The following is a 15,111-nucleotide window of genomic DNA, read 5'->3' as shown; positions in this document are numbered from 1 at the left end:
CTTGACAATTGGCAACACTGACTTCCTCACAACCAAATACATAAAACTGATCACACTCAGTCCATGAACAGACAAGACAGAAGACACAACCAACCCTGTAATGATGTAAAATATTACATTGTCAATTAGCCCTGAAGATGACCTAGTCCCCTAGGTCGAAAGCTCGTCACAATAAAAATATACAAAATTTAACTGAAATTGGCAGTTATTTTTTCGTCTTACTAAAATAATATTAGTTTTTCTTGGATAATATATAATCTGCTTTTCTTATTTGACAAGAATATTGCGAAAAAGCTTATGTGAGGAGGATTTAAGAGTTTTTGTTGACGCTAGTCTCTTAGCGAATCCTAAAGACTTTTTTCATAACATGGTATTTTTACAAAGATTGGATATACGAGGGTCGTTTGAAAAGTCCGTGCAAAAATAAAAACTACTTAATTTTTTGGGGTAAACCTTTTTTATTTTTCAATATAGTCTCCATTTAGGCTTATACACTTCGTCCAACGCTGCTCTAGTTTGTTGATCCCTTCCGAATAATAGGATATGTCCAAGTCTGAAAAATAGCCATTCGTTTCTGTAATCACCTCCTCGTTTGAATAAAATCTTTTTCCCGCCAGCCATTTCTTCATATTGGGGAACAAATAGTAGTCCGAGGGAGCCAAGTCTGGAGAATAGGGGTGATGTGAAACGAGTTGGAACCCTATTTCCATTAATTTTGCGACCACAACTGCTGAGGTGTGAGCTGGTGCGTTGTCGTGATGGAAAAGGACTTTTTTGTGGGCCAAACGTGGGCGTTTTTCTTGCAGCTCGGTTTTCAAACGGTCCAATAACGATGAATAATATGCACCTGTAATAGTTTTACCCTTTTCCAGATAGTCGATGAAGATTATTCCTTGCGAATCCCAAAAGACAGTCGCCATAAACTTTCCGGCCGAAGGAACGGTCTTCGCCTTTTTTGGCGCAGATTCCCCCTTGGTAACCCATTGTTTAGATTGTTCTTTGGTCTCAGGAGTGTAGTGATGTATCCATGTTTCATCCACAGTGACGAAACGACGCTTAAAGTCCTGCGAATTCTTCTGGAACAGCTGCAAACCGTCCTTGCAACACTTCACACGATTTCGTTTTTGGTCAAGCGTGAGCAATCGCGGCACCCATCTTGCGGATAGCTTTGTCATGTCCAAATGTTGATGCAAAATATTATGTACCCGTTCATTCCAGATGCCCACAGTACTAGCAATCTCACGCACCTTCACTCTTCTGTCATCCATCACCATATCATGGATTTTATCAATGATTTCTGGAGTAGTAACCTCAACAGGGCGTCCAGAACGTTCAGCGTCACTTGTGCCCATATGGCCACTCCGAAAATTTTGAAACCACTTATAAACTGTTCTAATCGAAGGTGCAGAGTCACCATAATGTTTATCAAGCTTCTCTTTAGTATCCTGAGGCGTTTTGCCTTTCTTAAAGTAGTGTTTAATCAACACACGAAATTCTTTTTCGTCCATTTTTTGAAAATCACTCGACTTCCTCGATTCAAACGAATGCCAAACACAAAGAAATAGACCAATCTGGCTGAAACTTGGTGTGTGTTCTTCCAAGAGATGCTACTAACTAAACATAACCTCGATACGCGCCAGTGGTGCTATCTCTCTGACTTTGCACGGACTTTTCAAACGACCCTCGTACTTTTTTTCAGGGCACTTCCGGTTTGCGGACAGTGTTCTCTCGATACAGACAACACTGTCCTTTCACCGGACATTGAGCTGTAAGAGGAAGCTCCTAAGAAATGAAAATCCTAAAGGCCAGCAGCTGGATTTAAACCCAGTACACCAACCACTCTAAAAGGGCCTTCTCCTTTTTATTATTTATATAACAAACTTATATCTATTGTCATCTTTGTGGGATTTATCCCTTGAGAAAACATTAAGGGTTGTTTGACCAGTAAGTCCCTTTTGCCTTTTAATATTAATGCCTGACAACTGAACCAATATTCCTAACTTCAGTTTTTGGTATTTTTTTATATTAATATTATCTTTATTTTTTCAAACGACCCTCGTATAACTATTATAAAGATAGTTAATTATCATGAAAACGCATGAGAACAATGTATTAGAAGCCGAATCGAGTTTTCAGTTACAATAATAACCGTTCAGATCCGCAATGCTGTATAATCCGAGGCAGTTTCGTTCATTATCAGAGAAAATTAGATTGGTGTAGAGAATTTGACTTCACTTATGTTTGCGGTTTTGCACTACATTTGCTGATTTAGTTTGTTTCAGCTAAGTAAAGTCAAAATCTAAACCTAATAAAACTAGCGATATAATTTTAATCCTTCACTACATGGTGACCTGTTTGGGCTGCATACTTTTACACCTTGGGGTAGCCATACTTAGTTTTGCGGTAGCTATTTGTAAAGGCATTTCTCAAAAAGCACAGTTCAAAAGAAAAATCCATAGAAAGCCACAATACAAGCACGACAACAACTACTTTTGGATTGAAATCCATTTGATTGGTTATTTCCCAAATTTGTCTCTTTTCGATTGATCATTACAGAATTAAATAGGACTTAAAGCAGTTTTTAGAATTATTGCAGTCATTGTTATTTTATTTAAGTTTTAAGAGAAAACATATTTTATTTAAGGGATGATAAAATTTATAACAGTTAAATTCATATCTGCAGCCATTCGGCTATAGTAAACTGAAAATAAGTAAAATAAAAGTAATTAATCCGTGAAGCAATAGAACCAATCGGTCTTTAGCTATTCTTGCATAGAACGAGTATGCACCAACACTTCGGTAATCAATGTTATACTAAAAGTAATCTTAGACGAGAACAATATTAAAATACCTTTGTCAGAAAATAACATCGGCTAGTACAGTGGTCGCCAAACAGTCGATCGCGAGCTACCGGTAGCTCGCGGGGTAATTTTGGGTAGCTCACGGCCACGCTCGGGTTGGCAACCCTTTGATTGATTTCAGATGTAACGTCATTTTCCAAAAAGCTCGAGCTGTGGGGAAAAGAATGTTATCCAGTTTGAACATAAGCACTTTCCTAGTCAGAAGAAGATCGTTGACAAACAAAATCCTCCCCAGCACCTCAGCAATAACCAAGAATACGTTGAAATTCTTTCAGACTTAAGACAACAATTCGATCAACGATTCCAAGATTTTAAAAGCATATTGATTGTGGCACAATTCGTCAACTCTCCTTTTGTAGAGATCGCTGCAGAAGATTTCTCAGCTTGTGTTGTAAAACATTTGGGTGGAGATCAGGCTGCAGTTGAAATGGAATTTGTCGATTTTCAAAATGATCTAAGAACCCTTTCTACCACTGCAAATATTTGGCCTCTAGTCCCCAAAGAAAAATATCCAATTGTAGTTCAAGTTGCATTGAGGTTGAAAGCTATGTTCAGCTCTACCTACTTGTGTGAAGCATCTTTTTCAAGTATGAAGTTCATAAAAAGCAAATATAGAAACAGACTGACCGATGAACATTTGGACAACTGCATCAGAATGGCTGCTACAACATACTCTCCAAACTTCAAGAAAATACTTGATTACCTAAAACAGTTCCACTCCTCTCATTGAAATGTACATTTTAACTTTTTGTTACACTTACTGTCAGATATGTAGATTTTAATACTAGAAATGTATGTTTGTAGGCAATAAACGTGTGTTAATTCCATTTTGCGTACTTTCTTTCGTCCAGTATTCCTTGGTAGCTCACTAAAAGACCTATAAATGCTAGGCTAGCTCACTCGCTCAAAAGTTTGGCGACCACTGGGCTAGTACGTTAGATGCTCATAAAATGCGTGAGCAAAAAAAAAACATTTGGACAAATGTACAGCTGAGCAAATATGAAAATGTGTAGGAAAGAAATTTTCTTACCTTATACGAAGTAATCATTCTCAGGAGACCTGGAACAGAAAAACAAAAAGAAACATTTAGACTAATGGAAAGTAAAGGGAATAATTAAGTTGGTAACGAGGAGGTGGTCCAGCAAGCCCGAGATGCTGGTTTCAAATTCAGGAGAGCTACCCTCAGATTTTTCTTTTCTTGGGAGTTCAAAAAATTTATTAAAACATAAGTAAAATGTTTTTGAATCAAAGTTTTTGGTAAATGATTCATTAAATCTAAAAAGAAGAAAGATTATTGCCAGTTTGAGTCCTAAACAGAATCATTTTCAGAACACCTTTGACTGTCAGGGCAGAAGACACACCAACCTTTAATTATAAAAATAAAAAAAATATTGATATTGTTTTAAAAAACATAAGCCCTGCAGATGACCTAGTCTCTAAGACGAAAGCTTGGCACAAAATATATAATAAAAAATTATTACTTGCAATAATCTTTCTTCCTTTATTACATAAGTTTGAACAAAATTCATACATGCATAATATTATAACCCTATCTAACGAAAATATCAGATATATGCAAATCTCTTAAAGCAATGCTAGCAGTGTATAAACCTCACATACTTTATCTATCTATACATAGAACACAGATGTATCAAATCAGCTTTCGTTTCACTTATACTTCTTATACTACATTGACTGGAAGGGTGAAAGTGTTTGTAAGATAACTCTCTAAGGAAATACTTTTCCTGGCTATTATTGATTTTCCTATTTTTGAATTGAAGAAAAGCTAATCTTTTTGTCCATTTTCCGAGCTGGGATAAATTGAACGTTACTATTAGTAAACTCAACTGTATAGCAGACAAACCAGTTTCTATGTTGTGAGAACAAAGAATATTTTATGTTGTCAGGATGAACTTTTGTTTTAGCCGGAAGAGAGGAGATTGCAAAACTAGTCCTTACGATAGCTTTCAAAAATATGGGGTCCTGCAGTTTCCTGGCGATCGGGGTTGAAAAGCTGGCTCAGGTTTTCTTGGGTTGGAACTTAGGAGCCGAAATTGGTGCCCTCGTGGTGTTTGAAAAAAAGTTTAGTTTCTAGATTCCCAGCTAGTTTTATTAGAGACGATTTTTTACCGCAAACTGTGTCGAGAGAAGTGTTCAGTCTGGATTTTGATTAAAACCTGCGCTGAGGAGAATCTGAGAAGAGGCTTTTTAGAGATGAGGAGATGCACATTTTCAAGGACAACCAGGCTATGAACCAGAATGGCGGGGAGCCACTGAGGTGGCTTTATCGGCACAATAAGATAGTTCTAGAGTGGGTGCTGGCTCACGCTGGCATCAGTGGTAATGAAGTTGCTGATCAGCAGGCCAGGAATGAACCATCAACTCCATTAATTGGGCCAGAACCTGCTCTCTTAGTATTACCGAGGGCACCCGTGCAAACAGCTCTCTTAAGCAATGACTTTAGAGAGAGAGAGAGACCGCGAAGAATCCTGGAAAGGTTTTCCAGGTATTAAACATAGAAATATTAAGCTTGAACTGTGTAAAATCAGAACAGAGGAGACCCTGAAGGAATCAAGATCCTTCTAGAGGCTGGCCTCATTACTGGGCACCGTAGGTTCAGGAAAAACACTTTTCCAGGATGGGCCTATTTAACCCGGTACCTCTGTGCCGTAGGTAGAGAAGAGGCGAGGTTGCAACTTGAGATATTGTACTTTGCAGCAAGAGGAGAATCATATTGCAACAAAAACTGAGTAAGATCCTGGGAGATAAGAGGAGGGAAGGATTTACCTACTAGATAGCGAACCGGATAGTCCAATAAGCCTCTTGGTAGCGGTGCCTTAGGGAGCAAGACTCGCTCCTTGTTCCAATAATGATAAACTAGGGCTGCAAGTACGTCTATTCATGAATGAAAGAAAATTTTACAGCCTCAGTACCACCAAATACAAATAAACATTTAGAATTACTACGCAACAAGACTTGTAATTGTAAAGTTTTTTTTTTTAATCATTTATTTAGTTACAATCAACGCATTTTATTGCGTTATAAGCAACAATGATAACAATAACAACATATAACACACAGAGTGGAGGTTACCCAGCGGTAACGCTCCAATAAAATCTTACTTTCTATTGACTCTCTTCATCAGAGAGGAGATCGCGAGGCTACTGTCTTTTTAGATGTCTAGAAGTGTTCTTGAAGATAGATGATGTACATGTGGATTGTGATGAGATTGAATGTTAAGATGGAATTTTCTGTATCGTATTTTAGCCATTTGTGTGACGAAAGGAATGTTCAAGTCTGTGTGAATGGTTTGATTGGTGACGTAGAAAGGAGCGTTTACTACAGAACAGTGAATTTTAGACTGCAAGGACTGGATCCTTTGGAGAGATTTAAGCGTTTAGTTGAACCCCACAGTTCGATGCCATAAGCCTAGACTGGCTTTAATATACTTGTATAAATCAAGTGGGGGTGAGTTGGTTTCCTCCTTGTGGTGCCCCTGGATACTGCTTAGGCAGGAACCGAACGACCAACAGTGTGTTACAACCTGAGGGCACGGAGAGTGCTGTCTCAGGAATTAGTGCATTAGAACACCTTTATGCTCGAAGAAACACAAAAGGTAGCCTGATGCCTTAGGTGACAGCCCCATCATCAGGATCGGAGGTTTCGGGCCAATAACCCGCTCCTGTTAAACCTTATTATTACAAGAAACAAGAACGAAATAGCCGGAAGCACTTTACGGGAAAAGACATGGCGTGGAAAGAAGAGCCCCTACACTGCTGACGCGGTAGAAGGGGAATAGATTATGATGATGATGATGATATAAATCAAGCCTTTTGTTGTCGAGAGTGAGTTTTGATCTGGTGTCTTATAGTCTTTTTAGTTATCGGAAGCGTCTGTTCAGTTCTATTCTCTTAAGTCGAGTATGAGGATTCCATGTAAGTGTTCTGTCAAGGTAAAGCCCAAGGTAGCGGACTACGTTGACTGCTGGTGAAGGAATAAGATTGTAAAAGACAGGAGCGAGATGCGTCGAAGAGTGAAGGTAATGTTTCGAGATTTTGTCTCGTTCAGTTTGATAGCCCCATTTTTTTTTTTTGGAACCATTTTAATAATTTTTTTGCTGCTCTCTAAACATTTATAGTCCAAAACCTCAGTGCAAATATCCCACTGACTGAAAATGGCAGTTTTGATCTAAAACGAGAGAAAGGAGCACAAAGTGCTGAGAATGATCAGCTCAAACTATTGCAATGGCAGCGTAAATGAGTTCGTTTGTATGGGGCGGTCATACCCCCCAATTCAGCGTACAGATAATGTAGCCTCCAGTAACAATTTAGAATCTACTATTTGTACAATTGGGGTAACACTACTATTATACTCGTCTACTAAACTCTAAAGGTTAGATTCGATTTCTGCTTTAACAGCAATCTCTAAGTACAGTAGTGTCGAATTTTCTTCTTTTTTTTTAACTTCTGTTTTATTTTTAAAGTTTGTCATAGTTTCTGCTATATAAGCAATATAAAAGTTAAATATAATTGTCAGAATTCGAGATAAAAATGTATACGAGCGAGATAGGGTGCGATGATAAAAGCAAAGCGGTAGCCCAAGGTCACAATCTGTCCGCTATCTCCTATCGGCTTTTCAGTTTCTATCTTTAATGTATAGAATTTATACTACCTCACTAACTGTATGAATATATATTATATAAATTTATTAGCAAGAGATAAAGTTAAATGACTGCTTTTTCATTTTAAAGCTATTAATTGGTTTTATTATAATTTCAAATTAGTTGTTGCACAAGATACCCCAAAATAGGCCCTTTTTCGATTGAATTTTTTTCTTTTATTTCGTCCTGAATTAATTTTCTTTTGCATTATTCGATATCGATAACTAGGTACACTAGGTTTCACTTTTTCACCGGGTACCCTGTATTAATGTCCCTGAGTTGGAAAGATGATATTTTTTTTCTTTTTAAATGGAGCGGGAAATCAAGTAGGTAAGTTACGGTAAAAAGAAAGAGTGATCTACCTGAACTGAACTAAAGTTAGTTACAACAGGCGGGAGCCATGCTGCCCCGAAATGATAGCATTTAGCTGTTAGGGAGTCTAAATGCTGTCAATGTGATTGGCTAAGAGCCCAACTTCGTATACTTAAATACGCGTTTTATAAGCCCTCCTATAATTGTAATAAAATACGAGTATTAAACATTGACAAAATTATTATATTAATTTTTTTTTTTTTTTTTTTTTTTTATGATTTAAGGCGCGTCAACATCTAAGGTTATTGGCGCCCGGAGCTTTTTCCAGTGCACTGCCGGCCTCCGGACAGTGTTCTCTCGTTACAGACAACACTGTCCATCACCGGACAGTGAGCTGTAAGAAGCTCCTAGGAAGAGAAAATCTAAGGGTCATGCTGGATTCGAACCCAGGATCTCCGCGTGGGAGTCCAGTATGCTAACCGCATAGCTAATCCCTCCCCTTTATTATTATTATTTTTAAATTTTGTCTTCCGTCTTCATCAACCAAACTGCTGCACCAAATGTGGACAAAGTATGCTACCTTGGACTGTACCTAGACCAAACTTTTCGCCAGACTACTTGACCAACGATCGAAACTCAACCTAAATAGCAAAAAATTCTGCGACCTATTTGGGGTCATACGGCATCGAAGTATTGGGATCGACTAAACTGTTTCAACTCTCTACGCAACCCAGATTTTATAGTCAAAAATACTTCGAAAACTTCTTAACGCTTTTTACTTTTATTTCTAACCTCACCATCTATAATGATCTAAAAATCCTTTGCGTTAAAGATCTTGCGAAACCTCATTTTTTCCAATTTCATTCCTCTACAGCAGCTCATCTTAACCGTCTTATCGAACACTTCGGCAATACCAGATAATCCTCCAAGAGAAGATGGCCTCGAGATTTACTCTTATCATGAGAGTAGTATAGAATATTTTCTGCAATTGTTTCAGTTATGAATTTCAATAAAAGATTTAAATAGACATATACAGGGTGTTCAGCATAAGACTACGGTAACTTCGAGAGGCGATTCTGGGCATCATTTGTAACAAAAAAATTCCGTATAAACTATGACTCGATTCGGCTCGGTTTTGTAGATATTTTTAATTTTATGTTTTTTCAAGGTACTACTACTTTTTAGCAAACATTTGTCTATATTTCTCAAACTATTAAAGCTACAGCAATTTCAATAAGCTCATTAGAAAGAAGGTTAAATTTCCTCATAAATAAGCTAGTTTATATTTCAAAATAATGATATTAAGTATTTTACTTTGTAGCCCAAACATAAGAAATAGCAAGTTTCTGATTTTTTCCAAAAACTTTGACTTCATTTTTTTTCAAAAATATTATATATGTTAAAAACGTGCACTATTCAGGAAAAACATCTACATACAATCACATTTCGAAAGGTATACAACGCATAGGGGTTATTTTAAAAATTGATGCAGAAATCTCTGATTAATTGCAAAAAAGTGGGCCTCAAAACAGTGTTAAATGAAAAATTAAATTAAAAGAAGAAAATAATATATGAGTTTAAATGAGTGTTAGGTACCAAATTCGAAAGAAAGGATTTTCGTTTAACGAGTTTAGATCTGAGTGTTATTCTTTAGTTAATTAAAAAAATGTGCTAAATATGTGAATAAAACACAGATTTTCTTGAACTACACAATAAACTTTTAGAACAAGGAGGTTGAGAAGAGGTAACAAATAAGCCGACTCATCCGAATCAACCGAAATATGAAGTCAAAGTTTTTGGGAAAAATTAGAACCTCCTTGTTCTAAAAGTTTATTGTGTTACTTGTTTTTATCTAAGCTTGATTAGTTGTTTCAGCTCTCTTCAATAAAGTGCAACACCAACCTCTCGAGATCCCCCCTTTGGAAAAAATGAACTGTATATTAACCACAGCCTCTTAAATTATTCCATTACAAAATAAAAGTTATTTCCAAAAACTAACAAAGAAAAACCACTTATAATTTGTATATTTTACCCAGATAAATACAAAGCTCAACAGAAACTGTGTGGTGCATTCATTTATAAAACAGTATACCTACAACATTATAAATCATCCTACTTCAACATATTGATTTTTGCATTAAAATTTCATTGCATAATAAAATAAAGACTTGTATCAAAGTAGAACGTAAAACTTTGTAACGTAGGTCATTCATTAAAACTATTGGAGAGGAGGGGATAAGGTACTAGTCTAGACTAGTCGCGGACCATGACGATGGGTCAATACATCTGCCGCGACGAAGTCGTTAGTGGTGGTGGTTGGTTAGATGAGCACAGTTGGGAGTTTAGTTCGCAGCGTACTGACTGCCCCTTAGTGGGATGGAGTTCTGAGTTGCCGTAGAGGGATACTTTCCGTGTCAGCAGCACGATCTCTTCAGTTTACTCTTCTATTTACACTCACCCCCTGAGCACTGAATAAAGTCCATTCGTAAATAGATTTATAGCAGGGCAACACTTGACATATCGTTTAAAGTAGCAATGATAACAGTGAACTGTAGAAGTAAACGAGTGGAGAACTTCATTTTATTATGCAATAAGTATAAAGGGTTTTTTATTATTATTTATTTTGCAACTGTAATTAATTTTACAACAACCAAAAGAGGTTAGGGTAAGGAAAAGATGCAAATACACATACATATATGCAAATATATACATACACCTGCACATGCATGTGCGCCAAGAGACGTGAGTGGAATGAACGACGACCATCTAGTGATGGAAGCCGTTAGTTCGCCTCGTATTAATATCAGCAACCATCCTAGGAGATCGGCTTTATGTGTTAAGATGATCACGTAACCACCGCCACTTTAGTCTGCGATATGGATTTGAAGAAGTGTTCTTGGTGGACAAGTTGTGGATCAGAGGGTTGTTGTAATGACTATGCAGATTTGAGTGGAGTTTTGTGTACCGAGATTGGGCTATTTCCAGAAACGAGAGGAATATTTAGATCAGAATGTATTGTGTGATTGGAGACGTAGAAGGGAGCGTTAACTATTGTTCTCAGTCTGCGATATGGATTTGAAGGAAGTGTTGTAGTAGACATGTTGTGGATCAGATAGTTGTAATGACTGTGTAGATTTTAATGGAGTTTTATGTATCGAGATTGGGCTATTTCCAGAAACGAGAGAAATATTTAGATCAGAATGTATTGTGTAATTGGAGACGTAGAAGGGAGCGTTAACTATTGTTCTCAGTCTGCTATATGGATTTGAAGGAAGGGTTGTAGTAGACATGCTGTGGATCAGAGAGTTGTAATGACTGTGTAGATTTTAGTGGTTTTATGTAGAGTGATTGGGCTATTTCAGAGACGAGAGGAATATTGAGATCAGAGTGTATAGGATGGAGACGTAGAAAGGAGCGTTAACTATTGTTCTTAGAATTTTTGATTGTAAGGTGTGAAGTCGGTTGATGTTCTATTTTTTGGCACTTCCGTAGAGTTGTATTCCGTAGGTCCATATTGGGGCAAGTAGAGCGGTATATAGTTTTCTATTTCTTTTGTGTAGACTACATAGACGAAGCCCGCAACACTAAGTTGTATTGCAGTACAGAATTACATACTCAAGTCAGTCTTAGATTTTGTAACAGTTTTAATAAGACAAATATAAGACGTTTTTGCCTTTTATTGGTCCCAAACCGGTTTCAAACCTTTTGAAGATGATTAATCAGTTTGGTTTAAAGAATTTGACCTCCAAATAGATTATATGGTGTGTGTACGAGCTCCTGTATACGAGGGTCGTTTGAAAAGTCCGTGCAAAAATAAAAACTACTTAATTTTTTGGGGTAAACCTTTTTTATTTTTCAACATAGTCTCCTTTTAGGCTTATACACTTCGTCCAACGCTGCTCTAGTTTGTTGATCCCTTCCGAATAATAGGATTTGTCCAAGTCTGAAAAATAGCCATTCGTTTCTGCAATCACCTCCTCGTTTGAATAAAATCTTTTTCCCGCCAGCCATTTCTTCATATTGGGGAACAAATAGTAGTCCGAGGGAGCCAAGTCTGGAGAATAGGGGTGATGTGAAACGAGTTGGAACCCTATTTCCATTAATTTTGCGACCACAACTGCTGAGGTGTGAGCTGGTGCGTTGTCGTGATGGAAAAGGACTTTTTTCTGGGCCAATCGTGGGCGTTTTTCTTGCAGCTCGGTTTTCAAACGATCCAATAACGATGAATAATATGCACCTGTAATAGTTTTACCCTTTTCCAGATAGTCGATGAGGATTATTCCTTGCGAATCCCAAAAGACAGTCGCCATAATCTTTCCGGCCGAAGGAACGGTCTTCGCCTTTTTAGGCGCAGATTCCCCCTTGGTAACCCATTGTTTAGATTGTTCTTTGGTCTCAGGAGTGTAGTGATGTATCCATGTTTCATCCACAGTGACGAAACGACGCTTAAAGTCCTGCGGATTCTTCTGGAACAGCTGCAAACCGTCCTTGCAACACTTCACACGATTTCGTTTTTGGTCAAGCGTGAGCAATCGCGGCACCCATCTTGCGGATAGCTTTGTCATGTCCAAATGTTGATGTAAAATATTATGTACCCGTTCATTCGAGATGCCCACAGCACTAGCAATCTCACGCACCTTCACTCTTCTGTCATCCATCACCATATCATTGATTTTATCAATGATTTCTGGAGTAGTAACCTCAACAGGGCGTCCAGAACGTTCAGCGTCACTTGTGCCCATATGGCCACTCCGAAAATTTTGAAACCACTTATAAACTGTTCTAATCGAAGGTGCAGAGTTACCATAATGTTTATCAAGCTTCTCTTTAGTCTCCTGAGGCGTTTTGCCTTTCATAAAGTAGTGTTTAATCAACACACGAAATTCTTTTTCGTCCATTTTTATGAAAATCACTCGACTTCCTCGATTCAAACGAATGCCAAACACAAAGAAATATACCGATCTGGCTGAAACTTGGTGTGTGTTCTTCCAAGAGATGCTACTAACTAAACATAACCTCGATACGCGCCAGTGGTGCTATCTCTCTGACTTTGCACGGACTTTTCAAACGACCCTCGTAGGTTTTTAGAGTAAACTATTTGATTTTAAACTTCAAATAAGTTAGCCAATCTCCAAAAAAAATAAATACTTCAAATTGATCACGTTTTGTAGTTTCAATAACAAGCATCAAAATTTTTTTTATTTATAAAAATGATGGAATCATGTACATATAAATAAACAGAAAATTTGTCTTCAATGCCAAGAACACGAGCGACTCAAAAAATGAATATTAATCAAGCGGCATTATAATTAATAAATTCCAAAGTTTGTCCTTATTTCAATCTGTAATTAGATAGAAGTATTCGGAAAAATAATAATAATTTGGTTGTTTTGTGTTTCAGATAAATGGAAAGAGATAGAAATAAAATAAATAAATGAACACTAAAGCGATATCGATCATCACGATAAGAAAAAGAGTAAAAAATATCTTTACGATACAACTAAAGAGGTAGTTTTCAACTGATATGTGATAATCTTTGTAAAAATAAACGAAATAATAAAAATAAAAAAAAAGAAAAAGACGTCCGACTAAAAAGGATGGCAACAACAACAGTCGAGTGGAGATGTTTTTTATTTAACAAAAAAAGGGAGAAGCAGATAGAGGGATCCGAGGCAGGCACAGTAGGAGTGGAGACAAAGCGCCCGGGGACAATGACCTAGAAACCTCTTGACTGGAAAGGAACATGCGGGCAACTTCTAACTCGTACTGGCCTCCTTATATAACCGGCCGACAGTCGGCTTACTAACTTCAGTTTCAACTTTACCATACTAATATTGTTCCGAATAAACCTTTTTATGTTTTTAAATAGAGGTAGTTAAATGAGCTTAATGCTTACTTTTAATATTAATAAAAATAATTAATAACTTTCTAGCTGAGGCAATAAAGTGATTCAACACTTTTTTCTACCCAACAAAGGGACCAGACATCTATTTAGCAAACACGACTTTTTCTTTTATTGTGTTCGAGTTCTAAAATTCATACTTTTAATTTATTAAAATTTTCTGAATATTAAATATTTTTAGAATGTTAAGAATTGAATGAGAAGGAGAAAATCAGATAGAATATTTTTTCATCGCATTTATGAAGGCATTCCTTTATACAAGGTAACCTCCAAAGAGTGTAAAAAATTAATTTAAATACTTCCACAATACGTCTATACCAATTACTAACGAAGTAAGATATCTCGGACTACATCTTGACCAACGACTAATATGGAACCCCCACACGAGACTCAAACGAATTGATCTCAATCAGAGATAGAAAATGCTGAAAAGACTACTCGGCAAACGTTCGAAACTGACCCTGACAAACAAACGAACACTACATACCGCTCGACTTGCCCAAATATGGGCGTACGGAATACAACTCTACGGAAGTGCCAAATCTTACCGACTTCAAATCTTACAGTCTAAAATCCTGAGAACAATAGTTAACGCTCCCTTCTACGTCTCCAATCATACTATACACTCTGATCTAAATATTCCACACGTTTCTGAAAATAGCCCAATCTCGCTACACAAAACTCCATTCAAATCTACCCTCTGATCCACAACATGTCTACTACAACACTTCCTTCAAATTCTCAACGTAGACTAAAGCGGCTGTGGCCACGCGATCATCACAACATTTAACGCCGACCTCCTAGGATGGTTGCAGGGTAAGCTTGCCAATTTGGCGAACTAACGGCTTCCATCACTGGATGGTCGTCGTTCACTCCACTCCACGCCCTTGGCGCACATGCATGTGCGCGTGTATGTATGTACACACATATATACGTGCATGTGTATTTGCGCCATCCCTTATCTCTCATCACTTTTGCCGATTGTACTAGATACAGTTGCAAAATAAATAAAAAAAATATGAAGGGTTTAGAGCCGATTAAATACAGAGCTACAAAACACAGTACAATTTTGCCAAAATTTTTCTACTTATTTTAGAGTAAGTAGGTCATTTAGTGAGCTCAGTTTTTACTGATTTTATTTTCTGTAAATAATGGTACCAACTTATTACGGTTACCAGTTTCATCAAAATGGAATTATGATGATAAAAATAAATAAATGGCTGACTCATTTTGAGGCTCAATTTGCTTATTGGCCTATATTATTTTATATTATTATTATATTATTTATTATTTGGTCTTAAATGGAAGAAAAAACGCATATTATTATTATTAATTTTTATTTTTTATTTGTTTATTTTATTTTTATTTTTATTTAT

The 15,111-nt window shown here is 37.0% G+C and overlaps 1 protein-coding gene across 5 annotated transcripts in view; it reads right to left on the bottom strand.

The window, feature by feature from the left end:
- Positions 1 to 15,111, bottom strand: part of LOC141458656 (uncharacterized) — a 567,253-nt gene that overhangs the window by 332,478 nt on the left and 219,664 nt on the right. For all 5 annotated transcript variants that reach the window (XM_074136929.1, XM_074136930.1, XM_074136928.1 and 2 more), the window contains one exon: positions 3,892 to 3,920. The gene's annotated coding sequence lies outside the window, so the exon portion shown is untranslated. The remainder of the gene's footprint in view (positions 1 to 3,891; positions 3,921 to 15,111) is intronic.

This window comes from Rhodnius prolixus, unplaced genomic scaffold (assembly GCF_049639745.1).
Source record: "Rhodnius prolixus isolate KJV_2025 unplaced genomic scaffold, Rpr scaffold_5, whole genome shotgun sequence".
Taxonomy (NCBI): domain Eukaryota; kingdom Metazoa; phylum Arthropoda; class Insecta; order Hemiptera; family Reduviidae; genus Rhodnius; species Rhodnius prolixus.
This window is presented reverse-complemented; position numbering and strand designations above follow the sequence as displayed.